At 33.7% G+C, this 24,668-nt stretch overlaps 1 long non-coding RNA gene across 1 annotated transcript; it reads right to left on the bottom strand.

Moving 5' to 3' along the window:
* Positions 1–8,310: 8,310 nt before the first annotated feature.
* Positions 8,311–9,635, bottom strand: LOC145072116 (uncharacterized). The gene is made up of 3 exons (XR_013690928.1): positions 9,406–9,635; positions 9,025–9,120; positions 8,311–8,632 (listed from the first exon to the last, which is right to left on the bottom strand). It is a non-coding gene; the product is annotated as an uncharacterized LOC145072116 (long non-coding RNA).
* Between the last annotated feature and the right edge of the window lie 15,033 nt (positions 9,636–24,668).

The raw sequence follows: 24,668 nt of genomic DNA, 5'->3' as shown, positions 1-24,668 counted from the left end.
TATGGTCCTCCTGAAGATGTCACCTTGGAAAGGTGTCATCCGGTTCAGGAAGCGGGGAAATTTGGGCCCTAAGTACATTTGACCTTTCAGGGTTGCAGCCCGGGTGGGCAAGGTGGCGTATAGACTGGATCTGCCAGCTGAGCTTAGCTAGATTCACAGTACCTTTCATGTTTCCCAGTTTCAGAAGTGTCTGGTAGACGACTCAACAATGGTGCCTCAAGAGGATATTCAGGTAGATGATAGCCTAAACTACATCGAGTGACCAGTAGCTATCCTTGATAGGAGGTCGAAGAATCTGAAGAACAAGAAGGTCGAGCTGGTGAAGGTGTAATGGCAGCACCGCAAGGGCTTAGAATGGACGTGGGAGCCGGAAGACGAAATGAGGGAGCACTACCACAAGTTGTTTCTAGATGCAGCAGCAGACTTCGAGGACGAAGTCTAAAATAAGAGGCGGAGATTTGTAACGCCCGGTTTCCGGTACATATTTTAAATATGAGTTTTTGCATTTTTATACTGGGACTCGACGAGTTGAGGCCCAAACTCATCGAGTAAGGGTGAATCTTGGACGCGGGTGGAAGAGTCTACTCAATGAGTCGGAATCCCTGACTCGTCAAGTAGATATGTCTGAATGAAACCCTAAATTTTAGGGTTTGCTCCGTATTTAAGCAACTTATATGACCTCCACTCCATCCTCCATCACCCTCAGACCCTATTCTCGAAACCCCAATTAGTTTGTAAGTGTTGTTGAGTCTGTTGTGTCATTTTAGGTGATCTTGAAGCTTGGAGAGGAAGAATAAGCTTGGGAATACTAGAGAAGTCAAGTCGATCTAGGATTTGTGCTTCACTTCCAGCTTATCTGTCACACCTCCAAACCAAGGATGGCGGAAATAACCGGGGGTGGCGGACTTCATGTTTAGTATCATGGCAACGAATATAATTGTGATCATAGTAAATACAAGAAATCATAAATATAATTGAAAAAGTTACATGGTGTCAAGTGTTACATGTTTTAAAATCGATTACAACATGATGACAAAATAATGTTATACGCCGTAGCGTTCAACCCTCAAAAGCTTGTGGCTACCGTGTTTCATTGGTTTCCTTAGAATACAAGTCATTTTGAAAGAGTATCAACATTTAAGTTGGTGAGTGCCTAAGCTTTTTGTATGTAAGGATGAAAACCTTTCTTTGTAAATGAGTTGAGTGTTACCAAGAAAAATCCAATATTTTCCATAAAAAGTGATATGTGGTCTCAAATTCCAAGACCAATTGTATAAGTAATGTTCGTACTTGTAGATGTAAAAGTGGTTCTAAATCGACATAAAACCCTTTTAGATTTGTAAATCCCCGTAAAATTTATGTGTTGTTAACTCCATATGTGAGTCGCTATAACCATACTATGACCATGTTGACCTGCTACAACGTCTTTCAGGAGTCAGAATGTTACGAAAATTGTCCACCCGTAGACTTGTCGGTCCAACTGTAGCTTACAACGAGGCGTGGGGTGTCAAACCCAATATAGATCTATATACAACTATCACGCTCTCCTCACAAGAGACTCTGCTTATTACTGTCAGGATTTTAATCCGTACTCTAAGAGTACAATGTAGTAATGTCTCACAATTTACATTAGCGAGTTTACATATTGTGAAAATGTAAAACCTTTTCTGTGGGGGTGTAACCTTCCGAAATGTGTTTGTTGTGTAATGTAACATAAACTATACCTATTATAGTTTATCAAAGTGTTTTGCAATGATAAGAAATCCTTTTTGTACATGATGTTGACCTTTGTCCTAATGTAAGGAACATGAAACGCAAATAGAAAGTATACACAACATAGTAAACACATTGCTCATCATAAATACAAAGCGTAAATACGTTGTCAACTGTTTTCTAGTTTAACTTATCTTTTCCACATCTAGGAGAAGTTATAGTAAGTTCGTTTTAGGTCGAAAACAGAATCTGTAAGCCCTATGCTTTAGAGATGTTGTCTAGTTTGTTCACAATTTTTATTTTGATTTTTAATGAACTCAAGCTTGTGCTAAAGTGTTCAAATTCGCAGACTGCTCCGAACCCGTTTCCGAAATGATAGGCAGTTTTGTGAAAATCACCATAAATTGTAGAAAAATCGTATGAGAAGTGCGAATAGTCATTTTAAAGGTATAAACCTGAACTACTCACATTTAAAACAGATTTGAGAAAATATTGGGTTTAAGGTGGTCAAAACAGTCCGTGAATAGAACTCAACTTTTCTGTGGAAAGCTGATGCACGAGTTTAAGCTTGGTTAAGATGATTTGACTTGTATTCCCACCCTAAAAATTGAAGAAAACGTGAAAATATAGGGGTATGAACTCACCTTGGGTGGTTTTCGAAGATGGTTGATGAAGAAAGGTGATTTCCAAGTCGAGATTACTTGTAGAAGCTTAAGGATTTGGAGTCCAAGAGAGAAATAGAGGCTAATGCTTTCTGGGGAAGTTCTTGTGTTCCAGTATAAAGAGTAGAGGAAGAGAGATGAATAAAGCTTGTCTTGAAAGAGTTCGTTGGGGTTTTATAGATGGAGACTAAAATCTAATGAGTGGGTTTGAAATAGGGAATCTGCTGGAGTGTTGGAGAAAAGATTTGATTTGACTAGGTACTTAAGGAAAAAATGCCATTAACTTGTCATAGATTGGAACGAAAACGAAAGCAGTGGATGTAAGGCTTATCGAATTTTTCTTTTCTATTCCATTTTAAATATCAGTTATTTCTTCTTCATTTCCTTTTCTTTTGTGGGTTGATGCTGGAAAATGAAGATCAATAGTGTTGGCCTTGGTTGTAAGGCGAAAACGAAGGCAACAATTGCTGGCTCTAGTCTCAGTTGTAAGGTGAAAACAAACGAAATCATCATTACTTAAACTCTCAACAATTTAATTTTGAATATTTTAAAGTTAATTTTATTTTCTGCATCTGGATTTTGGCTCGACTGGATTTTAATTATTAAGGTTGTGCTCATATTTATTCTAGATGCCATGTGTAATGGTGGTTATAGGCTTTTTAAAGGAAATAATAGTACCATGGATTAAACCCATTTCAGTTTCTCAATTCGATTTCTCACATTATAGATCTGAACCTTGAAAAAAACTCAAAAAATAAAAACTCATTGTTTTCTTATATATTTGAAAACTGGAAATAATTAAAATCAGAAATAATAATGTGGAAATGAAATAGGAAGCTAATGTTACCTAGAAATCTCAAATCACAAGTATGTTGTATCTATGTTTGTTAAGCTTTAACTGGGAACTATTCTTGTTTGTCAATAGATGAAAGTGAATCCTTTTTAACATGAGGCACAACTACACTAAAGCCTGCTTCCATGACACGAAACACCAAGTAGTCATCTTGATCAGGGTGAGAGATTCATGTAAACCTCTTTTTTCAATATGTCACCACCAAAATTCAGCCCCATAAGAAAACTTGATAGGTTGGTTGTAATGATGTTCAATTAAAATGGCTAACATTATGATATCAAATTCCTACCAGTCAAAAGTAAAGTATTATTGGTTTGGTTTTAAATAAAGTGGAGGATGAACCTTTTTAATGCTTAAAACATTTACAATAACCAAACGATAAATTTATAGAATGGTAATGATGTTCAATGAAAATGGCTAACATTATGCTACTTTTTAATTTGATAGGAAAAGATGAGTGTGAAGAAAGTGCTACCTGGTGATTTATAGAAAGATAATGAGGTTTAACAAAAAAAATAGAGAAATAAAGAAAGAGAAGAGGGGGCTACGTTTGAGAGAGAGAAAGAGAGAGAGAGAGAGAGAGACAGAGAGAGAGAGATAGTGATTTTTAAAAAGAGAAATAATGTGAGGGTAAAATACGGGTGCCAGGGTTTATATAATGTAGAGTCTGCTTTTTTTGTAAAAGTTAAACATGTAATCCTATTATTTTGATTAGCTGATTCTTATTCTCAAGGATCACCATCATAGACCATTAAAATTAGATCCAAATCATGTAAATTACATCCAGTGGCCAACATCTACTCTCCTTGTTTTTTAAGACTTAGTCTTAATTTTGGTGGGGCCCACATTTATAAACTCTTTATAAGATGATATATATATATATATATATATATATATATATATATATATATATATATATATATATATATATATATATATATATATATATATTATTAAACTTCTAATATTATAGGCAGAATTTCGTATACGCCCTTCCTAAACAGCTAAATATCATATATGCCCGGACTAAACTCTAAATATCGTATTTACCCTTCCTAATGTTTTTTAATATCAAATATACCCAAATCTATTTTTTTTTATATTTTTTATTGATTTATAAATGTTTTTCATAATATTAAATCATTATAAATAAAATACATAATGATTGGACAATAATACCCTTCCTCCTAATCTCCAACACAAGCTACGATTCAAGCTTTTATTCTGCTAAAAATCGTTTTTCCCTATACCTTCTCAAATCCGTTCGAGCCAAAAATCGTTTTCCCTGTACCTGCTTAAATCACGTTCGAGCCCTACCTTCCATGAGGCAACCGATATTTTCTTCCAATCGCTACACATAAGCGATCGTGTGTATTCCAGAATCGTTTGCTGATTCCAATTGTTACCCTGTTATCGCATATACACGTTCCCCTGTTATTGCATACACACGCACAGGTTATTAAAAAACCGAATCCATTCCTGTTCCTCAATTATGATTATGTTGTTGTTTGATTTGTTCAACAATTCCTAGACTTGTTGTAGCTGTAGTAATCAGAACTTTATGATTTTTTTTTTGTCAATTGAACATTCAATTTGGGATTACAATTGATGAATATGTCTCCTACACAGCTAGAATCTGGAATTGTTGAAGTCTCTGTATCAGTTTCAAAAGCATCACATTCAACACTTGTGATTCCAGAGATACAGTGAATTACAAGCAACAAGGTAATCAGATTTTCATTCTTCTTTTTTTTTTTTTTAACTGATTCCATTATATCATGAAGAAAACTAATTGATGTCAAAACAGAAGAGACTGACTAGAAAACTAATTGATGTCAAAATATGACTTCATGGGAACAGATAAACCAGAAAACTAATTGTGATTATCTTGTTGGTGTTTGATTTGTTGAGCAGTTATGAGACTTATTGCAGTTACATATAATTTGTGTAATTTGTCTGATGATTCTATTGTATCATGAAGAAAAGTAATTGTAGTCGTGTTGTTATACCTTTATATTTGAATCATGTTATACCTTTATATCTGAATTAGCTACTCTTAGCTATTGTGCCAATGATATGCAATGTTGATGTAATTTATATATTTTTTTTTCTTATCTTCGACTTAAAATTATATTTTAGAGCCGATACAAACCAATGTCGGAAGATCATTCTGAAACAGAAGATACTACCCTTCATGACACATCAAAACCCATATGGGAGAGCAGGGCTACGTCTCCAATAATCGAGTACGTTTATGCGAATACCTTAATGTTAATTCAATTAGACATTTACTAAATTGTGTGATTGTTTCTCTAATTAATATTCAATTTCAGGTGTATACCAACATCCAAGTTCAAGTTAAAATTGAAATATGGAGGTTACTTTCGGCTAACGAAAAATAGTTGTAAACAAATATATTGCTTTGGCTCTCAAAAATGTATCTACATAGACACATTTTTATACAAGTTTAGTCAACTACATGAAGAAGTGGTAAAACTTTATTCATCAAAGAACAACCCAAAAATTTCTGTTTTTTATGTTGACAAGTATGCACCAGAAAAATCCCTTATTGTGCTTGATTCTGATGAAAAGTTCATGACTATGGTTGGCATGTATGGAAACGAGAAACAAGTAACCATTTATGTAACAACAGAGAATAACCTCGGCTCCAATAATCATACTAACCATTTGTGTGCCAACAGAGATGAACCACACGATGAGTATGATGCAGACCTTTGTCCTAGTGAAGAAAGTTATCACAGTCATCTCAGTTCTGATAATGAAGATGATATAATGAATGATGATGATGTAGTTTACTCATCTAGTAAGAATAGTATAAGCATGAAAGTCGGTTCAAAATTTGAAAACGTGGTTGATTTTAGGAGAGCTTTGAACCACTTTGCAGTCATAAATGAATTCAACTACTACATTCAAAAAAGCGACCCGACACGATTCACAGCAAGGTGTGAAAACCTAGAGTGCGAGTGGAGAATTCATGCTTCTATTACACAAGATGCAGTTACCTTTGAAGTAAGTGTATACCTTAAGTTATATTTAACATGCTTTATATTAAAAATATATTTATGTTTTTTTTTTCATTTTTTTTAGGTTAAGAAAATGGTAGAAGTACATTCTTGCACTCGCAGCAACAAGGGTGGCAATAAGCGAGCCACTCAAGGATGGATTGCTAATGTAGTTACTGACAAGTTGAAATCTGATGGGGAGGTCTCTCCATATGAGCTTAGAAATTGGATTATGAAAACTTACAATGTTGACGTGCCATACCTAAAAGTTTTTAGAGGGAAAGAGCAAGCTTATACCGACATGTATGGTAAGTGGGAAGATTCCTTCATGAAAATGGATGAATTTAAAGAAGAACTATTACGAAGGAACGAAGGAAGCATTGTCGAAATTGAATTTGACATAGTTGGTGGAAAGAAACTTTTCAAAAGGTTTTTTATTTGTTTAGCAGCTTGTTCAAGAGGGTTTGTTGCTGGTTGTCGTCCATATATTGGTCTTGATGCTTGTCATTTAAAAGGAAAGTTCAATGGTGTATTAGCCGCAGCAACTGGTATTGACGGTAATAATTCAATTTTTCCATTAGCATATTGTGTGCTTGAATCAGAAAACACACAATCATGGACATGGTTTCTTGATTCACTGAAAAAAGCAATTGGAACGCCAAATGGTCTTGTTATCTCATCAGACATGCAAAAAGGGTTAGAAGTAGCCATGATGAATGTTTATCCTAATGTCGAGCATAGAGAATGTATGAGGCACTTATATAGCAACTTCAAGAAACACTTTCGTGGGGACTTCTATAACAAAAAACTATGGGCTGCTGCGAGAACCTACCGTTCTACCAGGCATGACAAATTATTGAAGGAAATTAGTGATAAAAATGAAGATGTCATTGCATATCTAAATACCAATCACAAAAAAATATGGAGTAGAAGCAAGTTTGGTACTACTTCCAAGTGTGATTACATCACTAATAATATTTCAGAAACGTTTAATTCTTGGATCGGTAAATTGCGCTATAAGCCCGTGCTTGATCTCCTTGATGCAATTAGGGAAAAGATTATGAAACGGTTTGATAAGAAAAGAAATTTGGTGAATACATGGAATGGCACTTTGGTTCCTATTGCTAAAAACCATCTCAATGACATCGCTAAGGTAAGTATGTTAAATAATTCATTTTAATGATTATATTTATTTTAGTTTTTACTTCAATACTACATACATACATATATATATATATATATATATATATATATATATATATATATATATATATATATAAATTTTCATGTAGAACTTGGGAGAATATGACGTTACTAGAAGTTCTGAGAATCAAGCTGAAGTGAAGTACAAGGCAACACGTTGGGAGGTCAACCTAGATGAAAGAAAATGTAGTTGTCGAGTGTGGCAAGTTCAGGGTCGGCCATGTGTACATGCAGCGGCTTTTATTGCTTATATAAGGGATGCTAACTGGGACAAATATGTTGATCCATATTTCACTATAGAGAACTTTAAAGCCGCATATGCTTTTCAAATTGCTCCGATGCCCGGACAGGATCAATGGGCGCAAAAGAATGGAGAGAAAATATATCCACCTATTATCAAACGCCCACCTGGACGACCAAGAAAAAATAGAATAAAATCATCGGATGAGTCTAAAAGAAGACACAAGTGTCCGCGATGTGGAGAGTATGGACACCGTGAAAGGACATGTAAAAATCCAGCATCTCAAAGTTTCGATCAGAGTGAAACATCCACATCTAAAAGGTCACGTGGAAAGGATACAAAATCGCATGGTGGTTCGGGAGTTTCGGGTTCTACATGAAAAAGTGTCATGAAATTAGTTGGTCCTTTAGAAATTTTTTGTTAGATTAAGTTGAAAATATTCTTAGTTAGGGTTCAATTGATTGATTTTTTTTTGTTAGTACGTGACATAAATAAATATTTTGTTTTAGTTTTTCTTTCATGGATTTGCGTTTTTGTCAAATTGGTATATATGGTGCAAATTTAAAGTTCAGGGACCAAAATGTAACTAGTTCCAAATATATGCTTTAAGGACCAAAATTGTATATATTATAATTAGAACATACAAAGATAAAAAAAAAGAAGAAGATATAGCTAGTGTTATTAACTATTACAAAATTTTGAAAGTTCAATGCTATATATCATCAATTTCTCAAAGTACGATGCTATTTATTAAGATTCGCTTCATGCTTCATGTCCTATCCACTACAATTTCAAAATTTGCATGAAACCGGATAAGTTTCTTTTGGCCACCGAAGACTTCTCCTCCAGATATGTTGATTATTATGTCCCATGAACCATTCAGACGTTGTGTGTGTGAATCCACAATAATATTTCCTTTGATAATTCCATGTACATCCTTCATATTCACAAAAATCCATCAAAAAAATATATAGTTGGAATAATTTAATTAAGTACCTAAAAAATCTCAGCACAACCATGATACAGTACAACCTGGGTCATTACATAGATAACAATGTATTTACCTGTAAGCATTGACCATCAACAATAACTAGTTTATCTACAAAGTGCTGTATGAGAGCTGGAAGAAAATGATGTAAATTATAGTATGGAGATTGTGAATTAAACACTTTAAATGAAGGGATTTATTTCTTTCTTATGGCTCCTTTTATGGTTTTAGGAAGGGTTTTCACATTTAAGACAAAATTGACGTTTCAATGGTACTTATTTTACACATATACCATTTCAACCTTATTAATCAGTGTAAAAAAAAAATGAAAATCTGATTACCTTGTTGCTTGTAGTTCACTGTATCTCTGGAATCACAAGTGTTGAATGTGATGCTTTTGAAACTAATACAGGGACTTCAACAATTCCAGATTCTAGCTGTGTAGGAGACATTCATCAGTTGTAATCCCAAATTGAATATTCAATTGACAAAAAAATAGTAAATGTCTAATTGAATTAACACTCATTAATTATCGACATCACAAGTGAAGAATGCGCGCTAAATTTGTCAATTAAGAAGTTGCAAAAGGGGAAATTGTTGCAACAGAAGCAGCAGATGGGTGAATTAACTAGTCGCGTAGGGAACAATTTGTTACAACAACAATAATGATGATAGATAATGAAAAATTAGGGTTTGTAACTGTAATAGAAAAGAAAGTGTACCTGGGATTGGAGATAAGAAGCTGAAGATATGCATCAAACAACCATCATCCAGATTGTTTACATGAGATAAACGAGAAGAGGAGTGCGTTGAGGAGCGGCTGCACTTTTGCTTGTTCTCGTCCATGTAAATCGGGTTTCCTCTTGGAGCGGTGCCGAAGAAGAAGCAACCACCGCCTTAAACAGTTTCCTTACGCCTGAAAACGATTTTTGGCTCGAACGGATTTGAGAAGGTATAGGGGAAAACGATTTTTGGCAGAATAAAAGCTTGAATCGTAGCTTGTGTTGGAGATTAGGAGGAAGGGTATTATTGTCCAATCATTATGTATTTTATTTATAATGATTTAATATTATGAAAAACATTTATAAATCAATAAAAAATATAAAAAAAATAGATTTGGGTATATTTGATATTAAAAAACATTAGGAAGGGTAAATACGATATTTAGAGTTTAGTCCGGGCATATATGATATTTAGCTGTTTAGGAAGGGCGTATACGAAATTCTGCCTATTATAATGTATAAGGATTGAATTTTAACTTTTAAAACTCTAGGGTTTGGAATTAAAGTTTCATTAGTAAGAGTTTAAAAATTCCAAAACTTGAGGGCAAGTTTTGAAACGTGTCAAAACTCTACAATTCTTTAATTTATGAGTTAATGTTGGGTTTAATGAAAAGATTGTTGATTTTCCATAACTTGAGGACAAATTATGGAGTTCATTAAACCATTTATGATAAGACTTTTCATGTTCCATAACTTGAGGACAAGTTATGGAACTCATTAAAACATCTAGATCAATTTTAACAAGGAAAAATTATCATATAATATTTTACTGATCTAATCTAAATCATATAGCAAGGCAATTCATATCAAATAATGAAAATAATTAATCTATTTATTTTAGTATTTGACAAATGTCCTTTCATTTCCATAACTTATGAGTTTAATTTCATTTAATGTATGAGACCTTTCATTTTCCATAACTTGAGGACAAGTTATGGAAGTTATTAAAACTCATTTAGATCATTTTCTAACAATAATAATTAACACATAATTCATAGATGATCTCATAAAATAATAAACAAGATAATTCTAAGTCAACAATTTGTAAGCAATTTAGTTTATCATATAAAACAACATTTATTTAAAACTTTGACAATTATCTTGTGGTTGGATGAGTACAAGCACTATGATATCATAAAAAACATCTCCAATGATCAAAAATAGTTTGTGGTAGTGTTCCAATCCAAACTAGGTCAAGAAACCCGAAATTCTGGACATATGGAAACCAACTCGACGAGTACATGAACTGGACTCGCCGAGTTGAAGCATTACTGAGTGGACTCGTCGAGTTTGTGTATGGACTTGGCGACTTCATCTGTCAGATAGCATAAATTTGATTTTTATTAGCTTTGAAAACAATTGAGTATCAAATATAACAAAAAACAATCCTAATCTCTGATACAACTGTTGGGTTTTGAGCACTATAACACTCCTATGGTGTACATGCAACCCTAAATGCTTTGGATCTATGTTTTCTCGAATTATACATGCATTTTGTTTTTCTAAGGCATTCACCCTAGCTAACATACAATTGAAGCTATATATTAAAACTTAGTTTGGTTTCTTACCTCTTGAGTAGGGTAGAGTTCTTGACCTTTGAGAGCTTGAGCACCTCATGTGTGATGCCTCTATTGGTTCATAAACACCATATGCAAGAGGAGTCTTGAGAGAATAGGTTAGCAAGCTCAAAATCGTGTATCACTCTGTAGGAAAATGAAGGGCCACGATTTTGGTCATGAGGGGTTCTATTTATAGTGCTAGAGTCACATCTTTGCAAACCCTAATGACCTTTCGCATTCTTATGCTCCATGGGTTTCATCTCCATGGACTATCCATGAATTATTTAATTGGTTTATCCCATCTACATAATCATTGATCATTGGCCCACACTATAATAATCATTGATTTACATAATCAATCCTCATATATTTAATTAGTCTCTTTTGTCCACAAAATTAATTCCAAATTAATTCCTGATTAATACTAATTAAATAATATGATTCAATATTAATATATTATACTTGTAATATATTAATAAACCATAAGTAACCTTATTCGCAAAATCCATCCTATCAAATTGCATTGGTGAAGGCAACCCAAAAAGGGACCATGCAACAATCGGGTCAAGTACATCCCAGTTATAGTTATAGGCTTAGCCACTAAATCCTACAACATCATTGTTCTCAACCAAGCACATAAAACTAAACTTCCTAATTTCTCCTTCTAGGATTCCTTCTACCCTTTCTCTCGTATCACTACAAATCTATGCCAACATTGATAGTCGCCTTGTGAATGCAAGTCTTACGTAATCAAAGACTAGATAGATTGTCGAATAAATGATTTTACCATAATCCTCCTACCAGAAAAGGATCATTAAGTAAGGCCAAATCAAGTACTCTAAGGTTATACAATCCAAGTCATGCACAAATATAAAACATTCCCTAAAGATCTAATTAACATTAGCACAAACTTTAAATAACACATAGCAAGCAATTCCTTAGGATATAGAGTATCTTAGCTATCAGGCAATTCTAGCATAAAATTTATGAAAGATCATTATCCTACATACTAGATTGCGTTATTAATAGATAACATATCAACAAATATAAGACATATGGGTATAATGTGAATCACTTTCCTTTCTAAGCTCCGGTTGACTCTACACATAAGATATTTTCTACGTTATATAAAATTCTTTTTAAAAAAGGTTTGTAAAACTTTTGAGAATCTAATTTGAGTTTGGAATCACTCAAATATTCATCAAAATCCCTCAAACTAAGGCTCTAGCAACAACTTGTAATATCCTAAAATTTTAAACCAAAACTTTCAGAATAAAGTATATTGACAAAATTCATTCCCCAAAGTAATATAAAAATTCATTTGCTCAACACTATAAGATATAGTTTCAAAAGCTAATATAAAATCCCTTTCGTTCAATCATTTAAAAACATAGCTTCCAAAACATAGTAGTATCATAGAATAAGTGAAATTATAATTCAGAAATCAATAGTGATGTTCTATTGCTATAGTCAAGTCGGGCCCTTTCTTCTAACAACTACCTCAAAAACATTTAATCCATAATTAGAAGCACGAAGTGTAGTGAGTTCTCTAGATACCAACATTACATATACAATGCATAAAAACAAGGCTCATAGTCTACACCTTAGAGAACCATCATCCTAAAAACCTTTAGAACTTCCTCCCATCTCCTGATGGGCCTGAAGGCATATAGCCAACCTCCCCTAGGTTCCAACAATCTCCTAACGGGCTTAAATGTACATAATACACTTCCCCTGCATTCTAACATCCTCCCACAAGGTCTTGAGGAATATGGACAACTTCCTATAGGTATTAACATACATCTAACAATCAGACTAAACAACCAAAAAAGACAATCCTATCCTAATGGTACTCATACGACCTATCACATACAATGCCATACATAATTTAGTAAGAAAACTCACATGAGCTAAATAACATAATCTCAACATTAGAGTCTTAACAGTAGAATCTCGGCTACCTTAACAGCTAATGCAGACCACCTAATACCATTTTGAGACCAAAACTAACTTAACCACTCAAACGCATTAGAGGTTGACCAAAAGCAAATTGCTCAAAATGTCAACAGTCACTACCCTACATATGATGTAGCTTATACCTACATGCAACATAGCACTAAAAGATAAAATTATCGGGGCCGTCAAATGCCAAGCATGGTGAAGTTTATACCAATATGTGGTGTACCACATATCACTTCGTCCCTTTTCTTAAGTGCTTAAAGCATAAAGATAATGGCCGATTCTTTCTAGAACCCTTTAAAACAAGCACTTTTAGGATTAAATTTCCATGTTTATCCATTAAGAATCCTTTAACTAACAATCCTCTTATCCTAGATCCAAATATAAGCCCAAAAGTATGACAACTTCCATACATGGCTTAAAGAGGCACAAACACTCACTCATATGTGACATCCTAGAATTTAGGTCAAAATTTATACACGTTCAATTCACCGTGAACGTCTTTGTAATTTGAGCTGTTGAGTTTTAGTGCATCTTTTGGAAATAAATAGTGTCGTTTCAACTATTATAAGATACCATATGCTATCTTACTTCCAATTGTGGAAAATCTCAAACAAATAAAACATCTCAAACTGCAACCATAGTTAATACGTGTGAAAAAACTGATATTTTGTATTAAGCAGTTATGAGCGAATCAAACATTCTAGTGTCATAGTACATGTTCACCTGCTTCCAAAAATATAAAGTACATTTAAACGGAGTTCGTAATAAAAAGATAAATCTGATATAAGAAAACCAAACCAATATAATATTGATTTTTTTTAAACTGCTAAAACGGTTTCCATCCATTGAGATACTTCCACACACCTCAGATGGAAATTCCGAGAATGTTTTTGGACCTAGACTATGGTCTATTATTTGATTCCATACTTGAAATATTTTTAGTACAAATACTTATACAAGTCGAAAAATTAGGCATTTCAGATCAGTTAGTCACAAATCTTTAAACGTGATTTTCCGGATTTCTACAACTGAAAAAATTAATCCATCAGAGTTTTGGGAATCCTTGTAACTGATACTATCTTTCGCCACTTTCAAAATAATTACTAGACGTTGGGATCAATGGAATGCAAATAAAAATGATAGAAAGTAACACTATTAATACCACAACCGTGTCATTACATTTTAGTATCATTTTAGTATCATTTTAGTATCCTAAGTTACGTATGTATGTGGGACCTTAATTGACCAACAATTGGCACATTCTTCTTTCACATTTCTATTTACTACCTTACAAACATATACAATCACAAAGAGTATTGGACTTTGCATACAAGATTAACCCAAAGTACAAACAAATTGACATCTAAATGTAATAGGTTCCTTCCATATTTCAATTTACCCTCAAACATATCTTTTAGTTATCATACGATCAATTATTGTACAATTACATGAGGTGTTCATCTAAACAAAAGAATGCGTACAAGTTTCCATAAAAACATTATTCAAGTATCCTCCTGCTTAACTATGAAAATGATTTTCAAACTCTTGGGAAGAAGAACAACACTCAAACACCTCCTACCTCCTCTCTTTTCTTTCACGTTTCTGTCAAGAAAACTCCACAAGAGGTGGAGCTGTTTTCCGGCAATATAAAGATGGGAAGCAACCCCGTTCTCCTCCTTGTTTCCTAACAAACAAAGAAACTAAATACCCCATTGAGTGTTTTTTTTCCTCGGTAAGAAACAAGAGGAAATAGCCTCTTGATTAACTCTCGTTTCTCCTCTCATTTTTGTCAAGCAAAGAAAACAAAACACCCCGGCCGGAGGTGGGTTTTTTGTTTCGATCGTAGAAACACCCACTAAGGTGGAGATCTATGATAGTTAAAGAGGGAAACAACCCCTCCCATCACACCTTTTCACTTCCTTCTTGTTTTCACTTTCTTTTTGTGACTCCACAACAACCAAATACCCACCTGTGATGTTCACAAGAAAGGACAAAATCAACCCCCCTATTAATAACTTATTTCTAAACAACCCTGTTAGTTTAAGTTATTACAAAATCAATACCATAATCAAACTTCAATTTCTTTTATTTAAACAACCCCTCCCTTGGCATTTTGTTGACAAAATGAGTCCCTTCCCTAAAACTTTGATGTAATTTACTCAAAAGCAACCCCTCTTTCAATAAGCCTTACAAAAACTTGAGTTAACTTTAACCAAAACTCACCATATAGATTATTTAAGTTACAAAATATCCCGTACATTGTAAATTCGCTACAAAACGTTCCAAGAAACATTTCAAAGTTCAAGAATCGTGGTTTTGCTGCTTCTCATGTCACTTTTCACCAAATCAAAGCTACTCTAACTTCACACATCAAGGGTGAGTGTTACGGACTTACGGCCTTTATTTTAAGTTTTATACTCTTTTTGGGGGAGAATACATGTCCATATATATATATATATATATATATATATATATATATATATATATATATATATATATATATATATATATAGATTTATGGAAAACATACATAAAATGTTATTATTTTATGTGAAAAATATTTACAAGCCTTAACTAGTTTATGAAATGTGGTTTTGAAAAGTAGATATTTTTACACATAAAGTACCCATACATTTGATATACATATGTTATGTTGTTTTAAAAATGAAAAAATTTATATAAATAACATATGCCATTTTACTACCAAAATCCTATGATTTATGTGACAAGGCATGTCATACAAAACATGTCATAAAGCTTTGCTGTATTTCAAGGATTCAAACTATTACCATGCATGTATATTTATATGTTTAAATACATCAATTTCATACATGTACTTACGTTCATTACCTTGGAACATATCTCTTTATAAAGATGTGTACATTACACTTTTACATATATACCAACCAAACTTGGCTTTTGTAAATGTTATACAATGAAATTCATTATGCCTAGTGATTTATCCACAAATAAATTATGGCTAAGAGCTATTCAAATACTTTAGTTAAGGGATTTTTAGTGAGACTATATTCATTAGCTATGTCTAAACACTTAGCATACCCACACTACTATAGCTGCTAATCTTCGTAGCAATACATGTATGTATAGATCTATACGGGGTTGACATCCCTACCTGCGGGTGCTAGCTACAACCTCAACTGATCAATCGAAACGGATGAGAAGTGTCTACTATCGTTACTAAAACATACAATCAAGTTTTGTACAGGGTACATTCAGTCACATAGATCGATTATAGGACTTATTATAAATATCAACTAAAATCTCTCACTCTCTTACTACAAACCATGGGCTTGGTTTCCTTGAAAACTTTTAAGTATGAAAATTACTTATATAAAGACATTTTTTCTTTTCAACGGTTAGTCAAAGACTCATTACAAAGACAGTTTGAAGTATGAAGTTACTTATGAAAAGACATCTTCTAGTTTTCAATGGTCATTCAAAGACTCATTGCAAAAACAATTTTAAGTATGGTTTTACTTAAACAGGAAATATTTTTTTATGTTTTAAAAGTATCATTGCTATTAACAGAAAACCTATAACTCTCACCAACCTTGTGTTGACCCCCAAAACTACATGTATTCTCAGGGAATCACTAAACAAACATTTAAGATGGAATGGATTACACGGGACCTAGGTTACCAAATGTTGTATTATTTGCCTAACTGTTAAAAAAATTCATATACTATTATTATCAGCAAGAATCTTATATCCAAACATCAAGATGCGATACAAATGCTATTTTGTTTATTGTTGTACTTGTTCTATATATTCAGTTTACTTGTGATCAATGAAGTTAGTCACACTGGCATGTTTTTCCGCCTCGACCAGGGGTGTGACATCATATAGTTCAAAAGGTCCAAAAAGAAACATAATTAATCCTTTGGGACCTGGAGCTTTCCAAATTCCAAAGAAACAAGACCAAAAGGGACCGAATGAAGCTTGAAACTTAGATATAGCAAAATATAAGCATAAAGGTTGAAACCTTATACCTTCCCAAGGCTTAGAAAATGATAAGACAGTAGAAACTTAGCCGAAACTTACATAATTTGCACTAAAACCGGATCCTTCTTATTAAAATGACTCCAAGGAATACCAAAAAATCAACAAGGATATAAGGAGGTCGCTCTACGTTTTTCCGAGACAAGATGGTGGTTGATAAGAATGAAACGTTAGAAGTTAAAGCCTTTAAATATGGCATGAAGCCCAAGACCTAGGGTTTTAAGTTGCCAACAATGTTATGTGCATTGTAACTTTAATTTACGCTCGACGTAGCTTTAACCTACACGCAATGTATAACCAAAATCTTGAATTTCATTATTTGACCATAAGAGATATATTGGGAGACATGAATTATAGTTAATGATAATGTACACTGCCTAGTGATAGATAAGTTTGAGTTTGGACTAGTTAGGTGATATAAATTTAAAACTAAGTTTGAATTAGGTTTTTTTAATAGGATATCAATATCACATCACAAACATTTGTAAATATTGTTTTCCTCAAGAAGTTTCTATAAAAGTCAGTCCCTCAGTGGGTATATTGTTGCTGATAAAATTGTTGGTTTCATTCTTTTAAAGTAAGTTCTTTTTTCTTTCCTTAGACATTTTTTCATTTAAATAACAAAAGTAGCAACATACTTTAATTTTTAACGAACTCTTGCTATAACTTTAGTTGGTTTTTTCCCAAATGCAAGAAATAACAATATACTATACTATTTCTTGCATTTAGGGTTCTTTTACCACCAATAAATAGAAGTAAGTTGTTATTTTTTGCACTAATGCCTTTTTGGTTCAAATACAACAAATAGCAACATACATTCATTAATTTGATTTGGGAAACAAAAAATTTAATCAACTCCTTTTATAACTCTTGTTAGTTCTCTCCTAAATACAAGAAATAACAATGTACTTTGCTATTTCTTACATTTCAGGTTCTATAACCACAAACAAGTACAACTAATTTGGTATTTTTTTTTTCATTTAGGCCTTTTTGGTTCTAATGCAATAAATAGGAACATACTTTCGTTGATTTGACTTTGGAACCAAAATGTTTATTAATCTTCTTTTCATAACTCTAGTAAGTTTTGTCCTAAAAGCAACAAATAGGAATGTACTTTGCTATTGCTTCAAATTAGTGTTCTTTTACCATAACCAAGTAGAAGTAAGTTATTTATTTCATGTAAGCCTTTTTCTTTTGTTCAAATGCAAAATATATGCAACAAAAAGTTTATCCAAAAAGGGTTATAGTCAATTTGGTAATGTTATGATGCACACAAAGTACAAGTTTAAATTCAAGAGAATCTAGTTAATATATTATTTTTTTACTTATCATATTGTGACAACCCCAAATCTATTGCCGTTACAAATCCCATTTTCACTAACGGAATGCGTCGCTATATGTTATTTTTCCGTAATGTTTGGAGTCGTCAATAAACCAATATCTAGTTATTTAAATGTCATGATACTATCATAAGTAATTATAACTTGTAAGTGTTAACCCTGTTTAACTAAATATAGTTATATTACTTTTCAACCACTTCACCCGGGTAAAAAGTTTTAACCCCGTTAAAATTTAGCATCGGGTAGCCGTGTATCGGGTGCAATACCCGAGACCTATATAAGCAAATGAACACCACTTGTAACCCCTTTTACCACTCATTCACTCTCTCTCTCACTACTTTCTCTCTCTAGACCCGAACCCAACTCCAAAACCGCGAATTCCGGCTTCCAAATGTATCTTGTCCTAATCATAGTCCATAGCATTTAGAGGCCAAAAATCATAGGATTTAGGGGATTGAATGGAGTTTACGGCCTAGGAAGCCCCTTAGGCCGTAAACACCTAAAAACCTTGCCAAAAGCCCCATTTTTCCTTCCTTTAAGCTTGTGTACTAATTAAAGGATTTACCTAGGTGAGTTTGGACATGAAAACTTAAGATTTTGAAGCCTAAAAAGGAGTCTACGGCCCAAGCTTATGCTTACGCCGTAAACACCCAAAAACCCTTGGTAAAAGCTCCAAAAACTCATCTAGGGCATGTAGTAATTTAGCTATGTCCCTATGAAACGTTTAAGGCCATTAAACATCACCATTTAGAGACAAAAAGAGGAGTTTACAGCCAAGTCTAAGCTTGGGCCGTAAACACCTAATAATTATGCCAAAAAGTCCCTAAAACTCCACCTAAGGCCTTCAAAAATTTATCTAAGGTGTAGGGAAGTGTTTTGGACCATTTAAACATCCATTTTGAAGGATTAAATGGAGTTTACGGCCCACGCACAAGCCTGGACCGTAAACTCCCCAAAATGCCCCAAAATGAGGGTTTAAACCCTCCAAATTAGTCCAAGACACTTGCTAGAAAATTAGAGAAGTGAAATAAGGCCTTAACTTGCAATTTTGGAGGACTACATGAGTTTACGGCCAAGCCTAGGGGGCATACGGCCATAAACTCCCAAGGAGTGGCCTTTAGGCTGTAAACTCCAAGGGATTGAACTCATGGACTTCCCCGCAAACCCCTCTTGGCCTTGTACCACTCCCGGGAACCCCTTCTAGGCCCTAAAACCCCGAATTGATGCTAGAATGCCTATATACTTTAATGAAAAGCATAAAATGATTAATTTCTTGTAAAATACATATTTCATATGACATTAGGGTCCTAAAAGGTGCACAATTCGTTATTTGGTACAAAACGCTCAACCGACACTTTTACCCGATTTACCCGATTCACCCGATTTACGCGATTTCAGGTGAGTTCATACCCCTTTAATGAACCTTTCAAACGTTTTATATGTTTTAGGGGGGGGATACAAGTTGATTATACATGGTTATGGAAAGTTATACAAGAAAATTATTCATGTTACGGAAATTAATCACATGTGATTCACTATCCGTAGTTCAAATCACATGTGATTTATCACTATGCCTTATAAATAAATTCTACGTTTTCAAAACTATTTTGGATAAACAAAAAAGTTTTTAAATGTTTCTTTTGGACAATACTTTTATTTAAACAAATCTTCTTATAAAATGTAACCACGCTGATATATTTATATAAGTAAGACTTGAAGGACTTAGGACCGATAGCTCGCCTTATTTCATGTTCTTGTTTGATTGTGGGCTTAGGGTTGTGGTTATCTGGCTGACTGTCGTTGATTTCTTAGTTATATATCCTATATATTAGTATCGGATACGAGTATTTCTCATTTCATTAGCTGTCTAAATCACTAAAATGACAAGAACCATACACACTAAGTTAGCTATAATAGGTATAGTTAATGCTACTACTACCACTACTCACTATAGCCACTACTCTCTACACTATAATATACACTATTACCTGACAATACACTAGTAAGGGAACACACTATGAACTATACTAAATGACTACTACACTATAACAAAAGAGAAAGCACTAAACAGACGATAACACACTAATCCACTACGAGATACTCTATTCGCTACCCACTACGCCCGGAGTTTTCCGTCAGGAAGACGACACTACATGTATAGATCTATACGGGGCATACGCTATATCATCCCGACTGTCAACTCCATTCTGCGTCGTACAGGCCCAGGGATGCCACTACTTCACTACACGGTACATGACCGAGAAGGTCATGGGGTACTCTATTATTCTCACTATTGGTAATGTACAAGGAATACACTATAGCTACGCTAAAATACTAAACTAAAGGCTAAGTTACATCCCGAAGTAAATAAGTTTCTATCACTAAAGGAAGTTCACAACTCTATCACTAACCACAGGTTGAACCTAATATATCTCATTACTTATTGGAGGTTTACCAATATACTTTTACAATAAACGGTTTTCCAAGATGAAGAATACATACTTTTTCACTGATTTTCACTTACAATGTATTTCGTGGAAAATATAGGATTTTCTAGGGTTTTCTACTACTTATGAACGTAAATTGCAGTTTTTCATACTATTAGCCCTAATGCATTTTATACAAAAACTCACACTAAATTCTTATGAACTCACCAGCTTTATGCTGATACTCGTTTTCAAAATAACTTATATCCTCAGGTCAAAGATAGACAGGTACAGATGCAACATTTTTGGAGAAGGTGGAGCATACAAGACCCATCTCTTATTTTTGATTTACTTTGGTGTTTGTTGAACAATACAAAACACGCTTGTAATTAATTTCACTATGTAAATGAAATGGTTGTATGTTTCTTGCTTTTACTATTATGCAATTGTGATGATACTGTACATGACATCCTCCACCCCGAAACGTATTCCGCCGTTATCGGTTTTGGGGTGTGACACATATATTATGCAAGTATGTAGTATCCCTTTCAACCGAGAGTTGTGAAATACAATTATTATGATTTAAAATAAATAAAGTGATTGTTGATGAAAGAATTGAAGCATAAAATAACAAAGTAATTAAATATAATAGTTAAGTAACAATTAATCAAAGATTATATATAATTGTTCATTTTTTGACAAAATTACTAATTTAGCCAAATTTCTTAAGGACTTCTCACTTTTTAGCCAAAATTTAGGGCTAAGGCCAAAATAACCATCAAAACTGTATGTACTTAAATTGGTCTACTGTTTGCCTCTTTTCTTTCAGTTATGGCTTAGGTACATAAGGATTTTTTTTATAATTCAATACGAAACTGTAGACCTTAAAATGGTTTATTGTTTCCTATGAATGGTCTATTGCATCCCAAATAGTAGATCCAAAATGGTCTATTGTTTCATCAAAAAACATATAGCGTTGGTATTTTTTTGGCTATCGTTATGTATCCAAAATAAACAAACTTTGATCACTCACTAATGTCTAAGATCATAATATCGTAATAAGCTAGTATACCAAATGTTGATCCCGTCACAATTCAAATGTCATACTACAACAATCTAAACTTCCAATTTGAACAAAAAAAACCAAGTTATCTGGCATAAAAAACTAGGTTGGGCCTTGAATAATGAAGGAACATCAAGGAACTGAAAAAGAAAACTCATCACTAAAAGATTAACAATTCTAAAATTACTAAGGGAAATTGAGTAAACTAACCATTTTTTATATGCTCTTAAAATATATAACCCACTTTTAAAAAAATAACCACATTCTATGAAGTGGGTTATTCCGAATCATATTTCAAATTCTTTTTATGGTGGGCCGACCCATATCGTTGTGTCCAAAATACCCATTTTGGAGTTTCCGTACGTGTTCCAGATTGAAAACTTGAATTTCCAAATCCACAATATATTTTTAGAACATTTGGACCCTCTACTTCATTCTAGATCTCGCTATGACATTCCGAGACCAGTCTGACACACCATTCGGATTCTGATTTCGATTCTGATTATGATTTTCGACATGCAACTCCAGCATGGAAGACAACCACTATGACTCAGTTATTTTACAAGTACGTTTTTTAGTCCAAAAACCAATTTTTCTTGTTTTTATAATGTGATCATTCAATGAGAATTACTAGTTCAAAATTTGTAGGACGCCTCTAGAATGAACTGAAAACGTTCCATAGTTTTCAATTAAAGATGGCGTTGTAATAGGACCATCCCAAAATTAATTTAGATGTTTATGTATTGTTAGTTTACATCGAAATATAAGTGTTCCGGAACACATAATTTCATTCTAGAACTCTCTGGAACGCGAAGAATTGCTCTAGAACACGACAAATTGGTCGAAAACATGAGGAATTGGTTTGGACATGGTCCGCAACGGGTTGGAACTGGTTGAACTAGTCCGAAATATTTATCTGGAATAATGGTCCGAAATATTGCTCAGTTTTTGTTCTAACAAAATTTTTAATGGTGCAGCACGATCGGGTTTTTGATGCATCCATTACACTATTTTGTAAACCCAAAATCGGAGGGGAAAATCTTGCGGCATTGAATGACAGACTCGCATGCATGACTATGTTCTGGAATCCTTGTTTTGGTACTTGGTTATACATTCCTAATGTAGATGGGGATCATTTGCTTCCACATTATGTCTTTTGCTAAAAAGTTATCATGGACCCCATGAAGCGAAGCATAAGAAATCGTTTTTGAGATTTGGGGTTATGAGTTGTCTTTCAGGAAAAAACAATTTTATCTTGTTACCAGCTTCTCTTTTGGAGATTATTTTCTAGTGTCTGGTTCTGTTGCCGCCGCCTTCCATTCCCGTATGTTTCTTAGGGTCCTGACTGTCAAATTAGAGGATGTGAGGAAGGTGTTTGAGCATTCACTTAATGACTTATTGGATGAGGATGCAATGCATGTATGTCTTTTATATCTGTTAGAGAAAGGGTCCAGTGGGCGGTTGGCCAAACAACTTGTTTTCAGAGAGTATTTGGCTTTGGTATCCGACTTTGATGAATTTAACAAATTTCTTGTTGTTCATTTAATATAGAGTATAACTAAGGTTTTTAATTATCATTAATATTTTTAAAAATTTAATCGGGAATTTTTCGTCCCAGATATCCATTGGGAAGGGCAATTTCCAATCAACTTTACTCACAACTAATTACTATATTCAATAAGGTTGACAAGTATATACATCCCATGGAACCGAAAGAGAAACAACCTCAAAAAATGTTGTACACCCTTAATGGCTTTTTATATGCTTTCAAGATAATTACATGATTAGCAATTTATTATTTGTTTTTGTTTGCTAAAATTCTAATAAATGATTGTTTTAGATATATATTCTTGAAAGTTTTCCTGTGAACAATTTGTTTAGTACCTGACAAAAGAAGGTGATCCCTCATGTTATTGCATGGTCGAAAGTAAGGCCTTTAGAAAAAGATTTAGTGTAACCAGGTTATAACGATAGACGGTGTATGGTTACTTATATATTTTAAGATTTTCTTTTACATGTATAATTTGTCTATTTATATTTTTATAATTTTGTTAGCATGATAACAAGCTTGTACAAAAGTTGGAGCCGACAGAAGTTAAGATTTGGGCTAAATGGTGCATAGTTAGCTCAGCATGGATTGATCGCCCTTATTTTCCCGACATAGAAGTTCACAAGGCAGCTTCTCTAACACCATCACTCAAAGGCTCCCCTACCCACGAGCCTTGAAAAAGAAGGCACATATAGATATTCCATCTCACCCACAACCTCCACCATTGTCGGTCTCTGAACCATTAATTAATAGTGACCAAATTATTACTTACTTTCAAAATGATCTCTGTTAATTGCAAATGAGCTGAGTGAATGTCACGAGCATACGAGGGCACAAGATAAGCGCTTAGCAAACATGAGGCTACTTCATCCATGGTAGTAAAAATTATAATAAGACTCCCGAAGAGAATGTTGGTACCTCGAAGAGGCTAAAGGTACACTGTTAATTATTTGACTCCCATTTTATTTAATTTAATGTTCCATATGTTTGTGCATAGTTTTTAATTAAAAACTATTGAACCATACATGCACTTATCATACAAGATGTTGGTACCACAGAGTACAATGACATGTGGGAGCATGATTATAGTTCAAGCACACCTTGACAACCGCTAAATGAAGGCCTTGAGTAGCCTTCTCCATGTATTCAATTGTCCAATCCAAAAGTGATTCTAAGGAATGAATACAAAACGTCGGTGGGAGCACCTCTTAAGTGTTCTCTACACCAAGAGCTTATATCCATATGGTATAAGTCCCCATGGATACAGATGAAGAAGAAACGTGT

This window comes from Lactuca serriola, chromosome 1 (assembly GCF_051521515.1).
Source record: "Lactuca serriola cultivar US96UC23 chromosome 1, Lser_US96UC23_V15, whole genome shotgun sequence".
Lineage (NCBI taxonomy): Eukaryota > Viridiplantae > Streptophyta > Magnoliopsida > Asterales > Asteraceae > Lactuca > Lactuca serriola.
Note: the sequence above shows the minus strand (reverse complement) of the source record. Positions and strands in the feature narration are given on the sequence as shown.